The sequence below is a fragment of the Dromiciops gliroides genome, chromosome 3 (genome assembly GCF_019393635.1).
Source record: "Dromiciops gliroides isolate mDroGli1 chromosome 3, mDroGli1.pri, whole genome shotgun sequence".
Taxonomy (NCBI): domain Eukaryota; kingdom Metazoa; phylum Chordata; class Mammalia; order Microbiotheria; family Microbiotheriidae; genus Dromiciops; species Dromiciops gliroides.
This window is the reverse complement of record NC_057863.1, coordinates 511,024,730-511,038,467: the sequence shown is the minus strand read 5'-3', so window position 1 is coordinate 511,038,467 and position 13,738 is coordinate 511,024,730.

Sequence of the window (13,738 nt, the reverse complement as noted above, 5' to 3'; positions counted from 1 at the left end):
GTGGCCCTACAGCTGGCAACTTGCCCTCTTGGCTGGTGCAGGTAGGTTTTTCCACTGTCCTTCTTGGCCACCAGATTTTTTTTTTTTTTAGTGAGGCAATTGGGGTTAAGTGACTTGCCCAGGGTCACACAGCTAGTAAGTGTTAAGTGTTTGAGGCCGGATTTGAACTCAGGTACTCCTGACTCCAGGGCCGGTGCTCTATCCACTGTGCCATCTAGCTGCCCCCTTGGCCACCAGATTTTTGAGCCAGCTTCCAGGGGCCTCAGTTGTTCAGCTGTGGCCCGTAGCTCCTGCTGACTTGCCCTGACCCCCTAGGCGCTGGGCTGCTGCCCTGTGCTGAGCCTCCCTTTTGCCTGAGTCAGAAAGACCTTTTCCTGAAGTCTTCTAAATTATCTCTGGTTGGAAGACTGTGTCTCTCTGTCTCTTTGCAAGTTCTGTAGTTTCAGAATCCATCCAGAGGCTTGATTTAATGTTCTATTTGAGGGAACAGAAGGAGAGCTCAGGCAGCTTGTGGCTTCCTCTCCGCCATCTTGGCTTTGCCCTCAAACACATTTTTAAATGAATGTTAAAAATTGTCTTTATGTGTAACTGGGAGGAAAATAAAATATTTTCAAAAGAATTTTTAAATTTTAAATTTAAATAAAAATCTAAGTTGTGGAAGGAGAGATAAAATGATAGAAGGTTATGGAATAATAAAGGAATTTTAGAAATCTTTATTATAATTTGGAACACTTGTGGGTGATGGGAAAGTCAAATGTATAACTAACTCCCTATCTAGGGAGCAGCCTAGCCTGTTTAGCAGTTGAATGACTTGCTCATAGTCACACCACTAATATATATCAGAGGCACACATTGAACCCATATCTTCCACACTTCCACACTGCCTGCCTCTCTGATATACACATCATGAGGGTTAGGGGCACAATGCCTGCCACAATCTTGAAGATCCAGGTAAAATTTTTTTAGTCCTCACTTTGTACCAGAGAAGTCTGAATTATTATAGTATTAAAAAATAAAACATGTTGATATTATATGATACCATACATATATTTTATGCATCTCCGAGTTTCTAAACCTTTTCTGTTATCTGCTGGCTTTCATTTTTGTCTGTGGCTTCCACAAAACTCCCCCCAAATTCCTATTTAATTTCTTATTCTGATATATCAAAACCAAGATAGGGAAAGTCATGATGTGGAAGGGATAACTGTAGAGAATAAAAATGTTATCTTTATTGCATAGCTTAAGCAGCTGAGGCTGGGAGGGTGTAAAGACTTGCCTTTGATCACCTAGAATCAGAGGCAGGATTCAACCCAGGTCTCACTTGATTTGAAGGTCAGTGTTCTTTCTATGATACCTGACTGGCTATAACTGGAGCATTTGGGGATAGAAGGGATCTTAGAGATTATCTGGTCCAATTTCATTTTACAGAGGAAGAAACTGAGGCCCAAAAGAGATTCCCAAGTTCACCCAAGTAGTAAATGAGACAGAGATTCAAACCAAGGTCCTTTGAATCCACATCTGGAGCTTCCCCCCGTACACTGTGCCCTTTCCCTCCCTGTTCTTTCTCCTTCCTAATGTTAGGCACCACAACCTGTTTGTTCTCTAGGCTCCAGAGACTCTTCTTGACTCTCTCGATTTATTGAAGATTATTTTCTGAGGTTCTAATATTTATCTCTCTTGTTCTTTCAAGGCTCTTGGGTGCAACTCTTCCTAACCTACAAATTTATTACACTGTTCTCAATTGTAAACATTATATTTGAAGCTCAACAACTGTTCTTAGACTGGCTGTTTGTTACGTTCTCAACAAAAGTCCTTTGGGGATGAACCTTCAGATGATTTATCTCAACTTACAGGTTTGCGCGGATTGTTGGAAAGTCTGAAGTGAACAGGTCCAACTTTTGGAAAGATTTTTTTACCCCCTCAAACTTGTGCTGAGAGACAGAGACAGAGAGAGACAGAGAGACACAGATAGAGAGAGACAAAGAGGGAGAGAGAGAGCGAGAGCGAGAGCGAGAGAGCGAGAGAGCGAGAGAGCGAGAGAGAGAGAGAGAGCGAGAGAGAGAGAGAGAGAGAGAAACTCTGGAACATTGGTATGCTTGTTCTCAAGAATGATAGCTCATAAAGAGGAATGAATGAAGAACTCTGTACTTTTCCATCTTACATGTTAATGCCTCTTATCCTTTGAGGGACTGAGGGACGTGGTGTCCAGATGAAGAACAGCATAACTACATGTTTGGTAGGGTCATGTTTGCTTCACTATGGATGCTTCCAAGCCAGTCAAGTTGACAGGCATTTGTCAGGTGCCTACTCTATGATACAGATTGTGCTGAGTTCAGAGGATAAGCACAAGCCTTGAATTAGAAGACCTGGGTCTGACTCCTGATTCCTGAGCTTATTAGCTGTGTGACCATGGGAAGATCCCTGAGCCTCCTTTTCCTCATCTGTATAATGGGGATAATATTTGCTCCTTTCTGTTGGCATTCAAAGCTCTTCATAACCTAGCTCCCTCCTACCTTTCCAGTCTTCTTATACCTTATTGCCCAATGCATACTCTTTAATCTAATGATACTGGCTTCTTGGTTATTCCATGAACAAGACATGCTATCTCTCAACTCTGAGCATTTTCTCTGGCTGTCCCCCAAGCCTGGAACTCTCTCCCTCCTACATCCCACCTATTGACCTCCCAACTAAAATCCCATCTTTTACCGGATGCCTTCCCTAATCCCTTAATTCTAGAGTTTCCCCTCTATGTTAATTATTTCCTATTTATCTTGCCTACAACTTGCTTTATTTGCACGTTATCTTCCCCATTAGAGTGTAAAATCCTTGAGGGCAGGGGCTGTCTTTTGCTTCTTTAGCACTTATCATAGTGCCTAGCACATAGTAGGTGCTTACATGAATGTTTATTGTGTGGAAAGCCATAAAGTCCTATATGTTATATTTGGTGGAAGAAGAAATTTATCCTAGACAGGTAAATACTCCCCCCACCCTTACTTTCTTAAATTTTCACTTGCCTTACTCTGCCACAGTATTGGAAGCAATTTTATATATGGTGGGTTACTTCTGATAACATTTCTGGGATCCCATCTCTGATGTTTATTAACCATGTGACTGCTGGCCAGCTACAGTCTACAATCCTCTCTGAACCTCAGCTTTCTCATCTGGAAAATGGGGATAATAATACTGTAGTATGTACCTCATGGCATTGCTGGGAATCTCAAATAGTATAATGTATATAAAGTGCTTTGCATACCTTAAAGCATCCTATAAATGTCAGTTCTTAGTATTTTATTCCCACTTGAGTAAAGAGCATTCAGGCAGGATATGTGTTTTATAGGTTATACCCACAGCTATCTCTCCTCTTGTGGACCAGGGATTATCACTTGTGAAATACCAACACTAAAGCAAGTAAATACTTTTAAAATTGGGATTATTTAACAGTTTGGAAGGTGGGATTGTTAGTTTGTTTTTAACAGTTAAGAACACTAATTAGAGACTTTGTTACCAGTAGGTGAGGTTTCTTGTAGGCTTGTTTAAAAGTAAAAAGTGAAGCTGCTGCAGATGGCTTCAGCACTTATTTCAAATATATTTTTAAAAATTACACTTTTGGTTAAGCATCAGAGCTCCCACTAAAGTGGGGTAACTGGGGCTTTGTCTCAGGGGATATTAACAGCTTTTGCACTTTAGTAGGTATAAAACAACCAAAAAATCAGGCTTTGTACCTAGGTATTAAGAAAAATTTATTAAAATAGGAAACTACCAGATGACTACTTTCTCTCCTTTTGCCCATAAATAGTGCAGACACACTTGAGCTCAACCTCTCTGGCCCTTCCTTACCATGTTCCTATCCCAGCTAGGGTCTTTCTGGTGTCTTGAGATCTCTTCCTGCCACAGTTTCCTAAGGTCTAAGGTATAGGTGTCTATAGCAGGTATGTCAGGACCCCTTTCACTGATGTGAAGCTACCAGGAATTCAAAGCTGACACTCTCAAGCTACCAATGCACAAGTGTATGTGTGTGTGTGTGTGTGTGTGTGTGTGCACATTTATGAATGTCAGGAATGATCAGAATATACTAGAAGACTAATTTTCTTGAATCTTAGTGTACAGAGGAGAATTGTATAATCAGGCCAGAAAGGTTCACTCAGGTCACATTGTGAAGGGCTTTCAGTGCCAACAGAAGAATTTATATTCACTCCTTCAAGTAACAGGGAGCTAGTGGAATTTATTGAGTAGGGGTAAGGGGGTGACAAAGAGAGAACTGCACTTTAGGAAAATCATCTTGATAGCTGTGATGGTTTAGTGTGGGTGGAGACCTAAGGCAGAGAGTCCAATTAGGAGACTATTCCAATAGTCCTGGTGGAAGATGAGGGTATGAAATAGGGTGTTAGCTGTGCAAATAGAAAGATGTAGCTTCATCTGAGAGATGCTCTGGATAAAGAAAGTAAAGGATTTGGAAACTTTTGATTTAGAGGTTGAACAAGGAGTCACATCAAGGTTGTGAACATGAAAGGATGGTGGTACCCTGGACAGTAACAGGGAAGATCAGAAAAGAGGGGTAGGTGTGGGGGAGAGGGAGATAATCTAATAAACTAATATGGAATTCCACCAGCTCCTGGGTCCCTTGGTTATTGTAGCAGCTGCCCATAGCTACTCCTGCTTTCTCCTTCCATTTCTTACTCCCTCTCCCTCCTCTCGGGGGCAGCTAGGGGACACAGTGGACAGAGTGCCAGTGCTGGAGTCATGAAGACTTATCTTCCCGACTTCAAATCTGGCCTCAGACACTAGCTGTGTGACTCTGGGCAAGTCACTTCAGCTTGTTTGCCTCAGTTCCTCATTTGTAAAATAAACTGGAGAAGGAAATGGCAAACCACTCCAGCATCTCTGGCAAGAAAACCTCAAATGCGGTCACAAGGAGTCAGACATGACTTATTGACAACAACAACTCCGTTTCTCAGAAGCTCTGGTGTGGGATGAAGGAAAAGTGTATATAGTAACTCGATCTTCCTGTAGTAAGGCCTCCCCTTGATGATCTTCACAGTTTCCACAGTTTTGTCTCAGCTGTGCTGGTGGTACCTCTACTTGGTCAAATCCAGTTCCTATCCAGGTCAGGCACTCCTCCTTCCTCGGCCCCTGCTCCTATCTGGGGACTTAAGCAGGCTGTAGCCAGGTCAGAGAAAAACCTGCTGGATATTTGCTTTCCCTCTTGAATCTTTTGGTCACTTTGTTTTCCCTGGCTCAGTCTATAGTACATAGTTCTAGGGCACTAATTGGTATGGACAAGGAAAGCAAAACAATTAAATTTCAAATTTTAGAAGAATGCAGCTCTGGTTACCAGCTGTGGCAGTGGCAAAGCATGGGCCTTTCATGGCAAAGTATAGGAGCAGGGTCCAGTTGGAAAGATACTTTTTTTTTAAAGCTAAAAAGGTTGTTCTCTATTTGAGGGGAAGGAGAAGGGAAAAGGTTTAATGAAAAGAAACCCTTTGTGATGTTTGTGTTTCTAAGTTTACTTAATTAAAAATAAGTTGTTATGATTTCCTAATTTTTAAATAAAAATGTTCTTTATGATTGAGTATTCAATAAATGTTGTCCTTTAAAAAAGTCCCTGGAGTGTACACCTAATGAAATATGCTATGATTACTTATGGCTCGAGTTCTCTCCCCATTGTCTTTCTGCTTCTCAACTGAATTTGTCTTTGAAAGTTGTTCACTCCAGACACCAGAATTGCTAGTGATCACCCTGTCAGTGCAGAGAGAGTTAGATCTGTGCCATAGCTCTATCAGGATCCCTCAAGGCACGACCCCTGCTGTGGTTCTAAAAGGCCACTAAGTCACTGAAGACAAGAATCCAGATGTCAAAGACGTTCCTTCCAGGGGTCTAGGGTGACTATGACAGAACAGGAGTATAATACATCTATGCTAGCAGTTTGTGGGTACACGTGTAGCCTTTGGGGGTAGAAGAGGGAATTAAATGTATGATCGTTTTCCCCATATCTGGCTTTCCCCTAGGTCCTAGTCTTTGTTGGCACTGAGGAAAGTCAGTCCATTATTCAGAAGTGATTGGATTGGTTAGTATGTAGTCTGAGTTACCGGTGGGGATGGAAGCCTTGGTCCAGGACTCCACCCCACTGTTCTGGTTTTGAGGTTATCAGGTGCTTATCAAAAGAGAAGAGGAAAATTTCTTGTGTATTTTTTGTATATTTGTTCCTGTATAATGAAAAATATAATTAACCCCTCAGGCCAAGGTTGACTATTAGATTATTACAAGTTAGGTTCCTACATTTACAGTGGACCTTTGTGAATACTTTGGGCTTGACCAGATTCTTCTTCCTATTATTATTGAGAAGTTTTGGAATAAGGTCCTTGAAGTAAGCAGCCTCAAATGTGAACAGAGATCCAGGTCTGCACTCTTATCTGTTTCTCTCTCACCATCCAGTTATCACAGAAACTATTATCCTTGACTATTCTGAAGAGTCAGACGAGATTTGTGCTTACTGCACCTCATTCTCCACAGATCATCCAAGCTTTGCAACCACCTGGTGAGGCCAGTTCATTGAGAAAAGGTTCAGCTACCCTCTTCCTTCTCCTCACTGGAAGCTGTATTCAACATCACCTTGGCTCTGAGACCCCTTAAGAAGCCCATTTTTTTAAAATAAATTTTTATTGCTATATATATTTTTACATCATCAGAATTTCTCCTAGTATCCCACTTTTTGTCCTCCCAGATAAAAAATAACATTTTAAAAATAAAGTAAAATAGAGGAAGAAGAGAAAAATGAGCAAAACTAGTCAATAAATTGAAAAAGTATGAGATTTTATGTTATATACTACAGTTGTGGACCTCTCACCTCTGCAAAGGAGTGGAGGTGTCTTCACATTTTTTTTCTTTGGGGTTATACTTATTCTTCATAATTTTGTAGCATTGACTTTTGATGGTACTGTGGTTTTTCTTTCCATTTACATTGTTGTAGTCATTATATTTATTGTTTTCTTGGTTCTGCTTACTTTACTCTGCACCAGGTCAAGTAAATCTTTCCAGTCTTCTTTGTATTCACATTTGTCATTCTTATAGGCACAGTGATATTCCATTACATTCATATGCCACACTTTTTAGTCATTCCCCAATTGATAGGCATCTACTTTGTTTCCAATTCTTTACAGCCACAGAAAGTACCACTATAAATATTTTGATGAATATAGCATCTTATCAAATGGCCATAGGGAAGCAATTCTATTTTAAAATTATTTAGAATTTAATTTTCCCCAAATTAACATCGATTTTTAAAACTTTGAGTTCTAAATTCTCTTCCTAACTCCCTCCCCAAACTCCTTAAGAACTCAAGCAATTGAATATAAGTTATACATATGTAGTCATGCAAAACATTTCCACATTAGTCAGGTTGTGAAATAAAACGTAGACAAAAATTACTTTAGAAAAAGGAACTAACAAAAAATTTATGGGGAAGCAATTCTAATCAGAACTTTAGGATTTTTGTCCTAAGATTATCATGTCTTTCTACTCTCTTTTCTAGTGTTCTGTTCCTTTATCTCTGCTGTTCTGAACCATCCATCACCCATGGAAAACAAAGGAAGAAAAACCTCCTTCTTTTGCTATCTTCTCTCAGTTTCTCATCCTCATCCCATTCATCTCTGCTCTGCCTTAGGTCTAATATGTCCCTTCTAAGAGCCCTTGCTGCTATATTCTTTGGACCTTCTGCTTTATAACAAATAAATCTCTATGCCCTTGACCTTTTCTTCAAATTTTCAAATTTTCCTTGCAAGTTTTTCCTCCTTCCATCCTATTTCCCCAGAAGAACTGGAGTTCTTTTTGGCCAAGGCTAACCCCTCCACTTAGGTACTTGATCCAAATCTTTCTTGCTTCCCATAGGATCTTTAGTCATCATCTTTTGAATCTTCACATATTTCTTTTTTGCATAAAAATACGATTAGGTGTCTCCTAATCCTAAACAAATAATTCTTTAATCCTACCAGACTCTTAAGAGAATATTTTATCTTTCTGTTCTTTGGTTATCCAAACTTAGTAGTAGTCGTCTTGCTGTTTGCAAGTAGCATTTGATGTTTCTTTTTGGTAAACTCTCCTCCTTTGGTTTCCTTGATACCATACTCTGCTGGCTCTCCTCCAGATTCTCTAGCTTTCCTAACAAGTCCTCTACCATTCCCTTTGCTGATTACTCTTCCCCCTCCTAGCCACTCAATGTATATATTCTCTAAGACTATGCCCTCTATCCTTTCTATATGTCCTCTGGTGATCTCATCCATTTCCATTGCTTCAATTAGTACTTATGTGGATAACATATTTAGTCTTGATCTTTCCCCTAAAGTCCATACCAGTATCTCTAACAGTTCCATCTAGATGTTTCATTTGAATCCCAAGCTTAGCAGATCTAAGACTGAACTCTTCATTTTTCTAAGAATCTTGTTCTTTTCCTCTGCTAGATATTCCTATTTCTGTCAGTGGCACAATTATCCTAGTCACTGCCATTAGCAAACCTTGGAGTTATCTGTGACTCTTTCCTATCCTTCATTCTGTACATCTAATTAATTGCCAAGTCCTATTTTCTAAATTCTCTCACATATGACCAACCTCTAATTATTGTTTCCATTGCCAGAATTATAGTTCAGGTCTATATTACCTCTTTACTTGAATTGTTGCAGTAGTGTCCTAACAGTTGTGCCCTACCCTATCTCAGTTCTCTTCCCCATCCTTCACAGTGATTCCAGAATAATCTTCCTGGTTCCTCTGTATGATATTTATCACTCTACTTTTCAGAAATCTTCAATGGCTTTTTATTTCTCAATGAATAAAGAACAAAAGCCATTGGGCCTCCACAGAGTGGCTCCAACATACCTCCAAAGCCTTATCTTATAATACTCCCTCTCATGAATAGTTCTTGCCACTACAACAAGATTACTCACAATTTTCCAAAGATTAACCATGCTTTCCTGTTATAACAAAAACAAGACCAAAATTACTATGGAAACATGAGAATGAGAAGAACTAGATGAATTAATTCTGCCACTTTTTGAGTGGAATGATTGTTTGGGGAGGGAACATGTCTGAGACAGGATACGGAGATGCAGTCTAGGAATTCCCGGCAGAATTCTTTTGTGTCTGTTTGTGCCCTTTCTGAGAAACCTCCAAAAATATACCCACCATCAGTTGGAAGAGTATACATGAATAGGGTGTACATGCAGAATAGCACACATAGGGACCATGGGTAGCCAAGGCACAATTGTATAAGGGCACACACTGGCTAGGGAACATGTGTGGTGGGTCAACTCACACTCCGATGACTTAGGACACTGATATTTTGTAGTGATGTTATCTCATTGACTAGGTACATAGTCTCCATCAGAAGCTGTTCTACTGGATGGAGACACTGCTTTGTTTGATGTGTTGTTTCTACTGGATACTACAGGCACAGCTCTAGGGAGAATGGGTTATGAAACTTCCACTTGCTTCCATCTTTTGGATTTAAAATTAACTGGAGGCTTTTTTCTATAATGCTGTCTCTTCCTCATGAAAAGAGTAGGTTCCACCATGCTCTTTAGCTCAAAGTCAGAGTCTTTTTATAGCTTTTTCCTTTTTTAAGCAGTCACCTTGATATATAATTGCTAATGAAAACAAAATCATAATGTGTGACCACCAAGATGGACTCGTTGTTTAATATAAACTTTGCCCAAAATCTTGAAAGAAAGGAATTGTGAGGGGCAGCTAGGTGGTGCAGTAGATAGAGCACTGGCCCTGGGGTCAGGAGGACCTGAGTTCAAATTTGGGCTCAGACACTGGACACTAGCTGTGTGACCCTGGGCCATTTAACCCTCACTGTCCCCCCCCCCCAAAAAAAAGGAATCATGTCAAATATAGAGTAAATGCAGCTAAATTAATAAGATTAGAAAACAGAATCCCTACACAAGATAAAAACTCAAGGATTTTGGAGAATTTCTAATACTTAGAATGAACTGGAGAACTTTTAATACTTAAAATTTATATTCAGTGGCCTTACTCCCAATTGATTCTATGCACCTGTTCCAGTGAGCACACACAATCTTGTAGGTCTATTACTCTGAATCCATGGCAGGGATTCCTCCACCTCCTCTGCCTCTTCCATAGCAGGTAGCAGATTTTGGTTCTGCCTAACCAAGTAAAGGAAAGGGACAAGGACTGCAGGAGGGTAGGGAGCAGGGTGGGATAATGACTTATACAGGGAGAGAAATGTGTGAAGGGTCACTGACTGAATGGGAATGAACAGTGTTGTCTTCCTGGGATATATATCTAAATCTTAACAGGAAACCTTTCAGGACCTATCAAAATAGAAGTCAGGTAGCTACCCACTTCCGGTGGTTCATATGGGCAAAAATGACAGAGGGACCTAAAATGCATCACCAATAATTATGAAGTATTGAGCAAGGGACTGATGGCTGTGGGCCACATGTTGACATTTCTTCCTTGTTGCCCACTGAAGTCAAGGGATACAGAAGAGAAAAATTACTTGGTGAACTGAGAAGAGAAGAGTCTGATAAGAAGGTAGTGTTTGAAAAAGGCATTTGGATTTCTGGAAAATGGATTAAAATATTGGGCAGATTTCTGGCCAGAGATGGGGTATACCTAATGAACTGCAAAGAATGTATTTGTTGACTATCTTTCAAATCTAATCTAAAGGGATTTAAACTAAAAAGGATAAGGGAGGGAGAAAACTGCCTACATATTTCCCTAAGTTAAGTACCATAGAAAACAGTTACAAAAAAAGAAAAGTAGCACTTGAGAGAACTGGAAGTTTATGGCAGAGGAAATCCAAGAAATAAACCAGTACCCAAACCAAGGGACTCAAATGTCTATACACAAAGGCTTGATGTTTAGGCAAAAACAAAAAGAATTATACCTTCTAATGTACAGAGTCACATATAACCTCTCAAGTATCACTGAGACTTGGCAGAATGAAATCCATGTCCATACCATGGCTCTGGATAGGCATATTTTAATAAAAAAGAAACAGGATTGATAAAAAGAGGGTGGAGCAGGACAGTACTGAATATTAAGAAATTATACTTCTATGAGAAAATCCAGGAATCAGAGGGAGGAAACCTCTGGTGAGGCTTGAATTTGATTTGGATGAGCCAAGATCAATGGAGTGAGACAGAAGTGATTGTTGTTGCAATATTGAAGTATATTACAGACCACCTGAACAGAAAGAGAAAATAGATGAGGAGTTTGGGAAATAGGTCACAAGGCAGGTGTAGAGGCATGTTATGGTATTGATGGATGTGTTCAATTATCCAGACATATACTTAAGTTCTCTTTTTGGCAAAAGCATAGCAGTAACTTCTTGACTTGCTTTAGTGGTAATTTTATCCCTCCTTCCAAAAGGTGAAAGAACCAACAATCAAAGATTCTATTCTCACTCCCATGGACTAAATAGTCAATGAGGTAGAAATTGATGAAAATCTTGGGGAGAAATGGTTATTTACTCTGAGAGTTTTTGACAGAAGAGAGGAAATATGGTCATACTTTGACCTTCACTTTAGACTTTGAGAAAGCAGTTTTCAAAGGATTTGGAGGAAAGATAGGATTTCATGGACTAAAATGCTTCATGGGAAACCTGCTGAAGAAGTTTAAGGAAGGGGCAGGGCCCTTGTTAGGGATAGATTTGATAAATAACCACAGAGGGAAGGCATTGCTGCTCAATTTTTTATTTTTATTTTGCTTCTGTTTTTTTCCAAGAAGAATGATCCATGTAGGAGAAATGAAAGAATAAAGAGGACTTAACCAGGGCACTGAATACCCAAGATAAGTAAGAAGAGAGTAAGAGAATACTGAGCTGCCCTTGAATTTGAGCCACCTGGCCCTGATGTTCAGGTCTTAAAAGAACTGACAGATGTGAATGATGAGCCACCATCAGTTATCATGGAAAACAGGAGAGGTATAAAATTGGAGAAGGGCAAATATTGTCCAATATTTTTTAAAAAGGAGGAGATTAGAGTACACAAACTCTAAGCTAGTGTGCTTGACTTTGGTTCCTAGGAAAATTCTAGAATAGACCATGAAAAAGATCATTGACCAATATCTAGAAAGGGATACCATGATTACAAAGAGCTAACCTCTCTTCATCAAAAACAGGTCATGGCAGAATAATATCATTTCCTTTTTTGACAGTGTTACTAAACTACTACATAAAGTAAATGCTCTGGATATAGTTTAAATTTTAGCAAATCTTTTTTTATAAAGTATCTCTTACTATTCTTATGGAGACATTAAAAATGGATGAGAAGAGAATATAATTTGATAGATACAGAACTGGCTGGATGGTTAAACTCAAGAGTAAAGTTGTTAATAGTTCAATATCAGTGTGGCAGAAGGCCTACAGTGGAGTACCTTGGGCATTTGTGCTTGGCCTTATGCTGTTTAGCATTTTTATCAATCACTTGCATATAAAGGCAAAGATTACATAACAGATGACATGGAGCTGGAAAGGATAGAGAGCCAACACTGGATGAGAGTCAGTGCCCAAAAGGATTTTGATAGGCTAGAAAACTGGGCTGAATTTAATAAGATAAAGTCTCACGCTCAGATAAAAAACCCAACAACTCCACAAGTACAAGATGGGGAAGTATGATTAAAAAGCAGTTGTTCTGAAAAAATCCAGGGGTTTTTAGTGGGCAGCAGGCTCAATATGAGTGAGTGGTATGATGTAGCAGCCAAAAAAAAAGTTAATGCAATTTTGGGCTACATTAAGAGAAGCATAACATCTAGGAGTAGGGAAATGATAGTCCCATTTATAATTTGCCCAAACCATCATGGTTTAACAAATTATTGGGAAGTTGGAAAATGTCCAGAGATGGGGAACTAGTTAGTAAAAAACCTGAAGTAAATATCATTAATCAGTTGAAAAAACGGGATATTTAGAGATGAGAAGGTTTGGGGGTATTGTGATAGCAATCTTTTAGGAGAATGGGGGACTAGACTTATTCTCTTTGGCCCTGGAAGGCAAACCCAGAAATAATGGATGGAAATTTAAAAGAGGTCAAGTTAGATTTAACATCAGGTAAAACTCGCTGTCAATTAAGAACTGTCCAGAGATAGAATGGACTTTTCAGAGAAGGGGTGGGTCTCTTGCCTTGGAAATCTTGAAGCAGAGACTGGGTGACCACATGTTTTTAGGGTACAATATATCAAGCTAGACAACTGTGTGATTGGAATGGAGGGAGGGTTTGTAGTATAAGGCATCCACTCGCCAGAGGGAGAGAGTAAAGGGAGCCACCAAATAACATTCCCAAAGGAGAGGAGGTATACATCTGAGATAAGAGAAAGGGGCTATTTAAAAGATTTTGTCTGGGGGTGGTTTGCACATTAGGAGACCATCTTCTCTGAGAAAGGGTTGTACCCCACCGGACAGCATCTATCCTGTATGAGTGTTGAAGGCAGTAAGAACCTAGAGTGGCGGGGGTCATAGAACCAGGGATAAGATAACAGTTTTAGGAATGGAACTTAACGATAGTATATAGTAAGGGTATTAAGTAGGAGTAGGCCTCATTTTGGAACACAGAGTAACTCCTTTCAGATCACAATGCTTCCACTCAACAATGATTCTCTCAAGAACTGGTATTTCTTAGAGTAATGCCCAGAAGAAAAAAAGAAGGGAGGGGTAAGATCTAAAAAGGCAACAGTGGAATTTGGATAGAATAGGGAGTTTAAACCAAGCATATGAGAAGCTTTAGCCCCA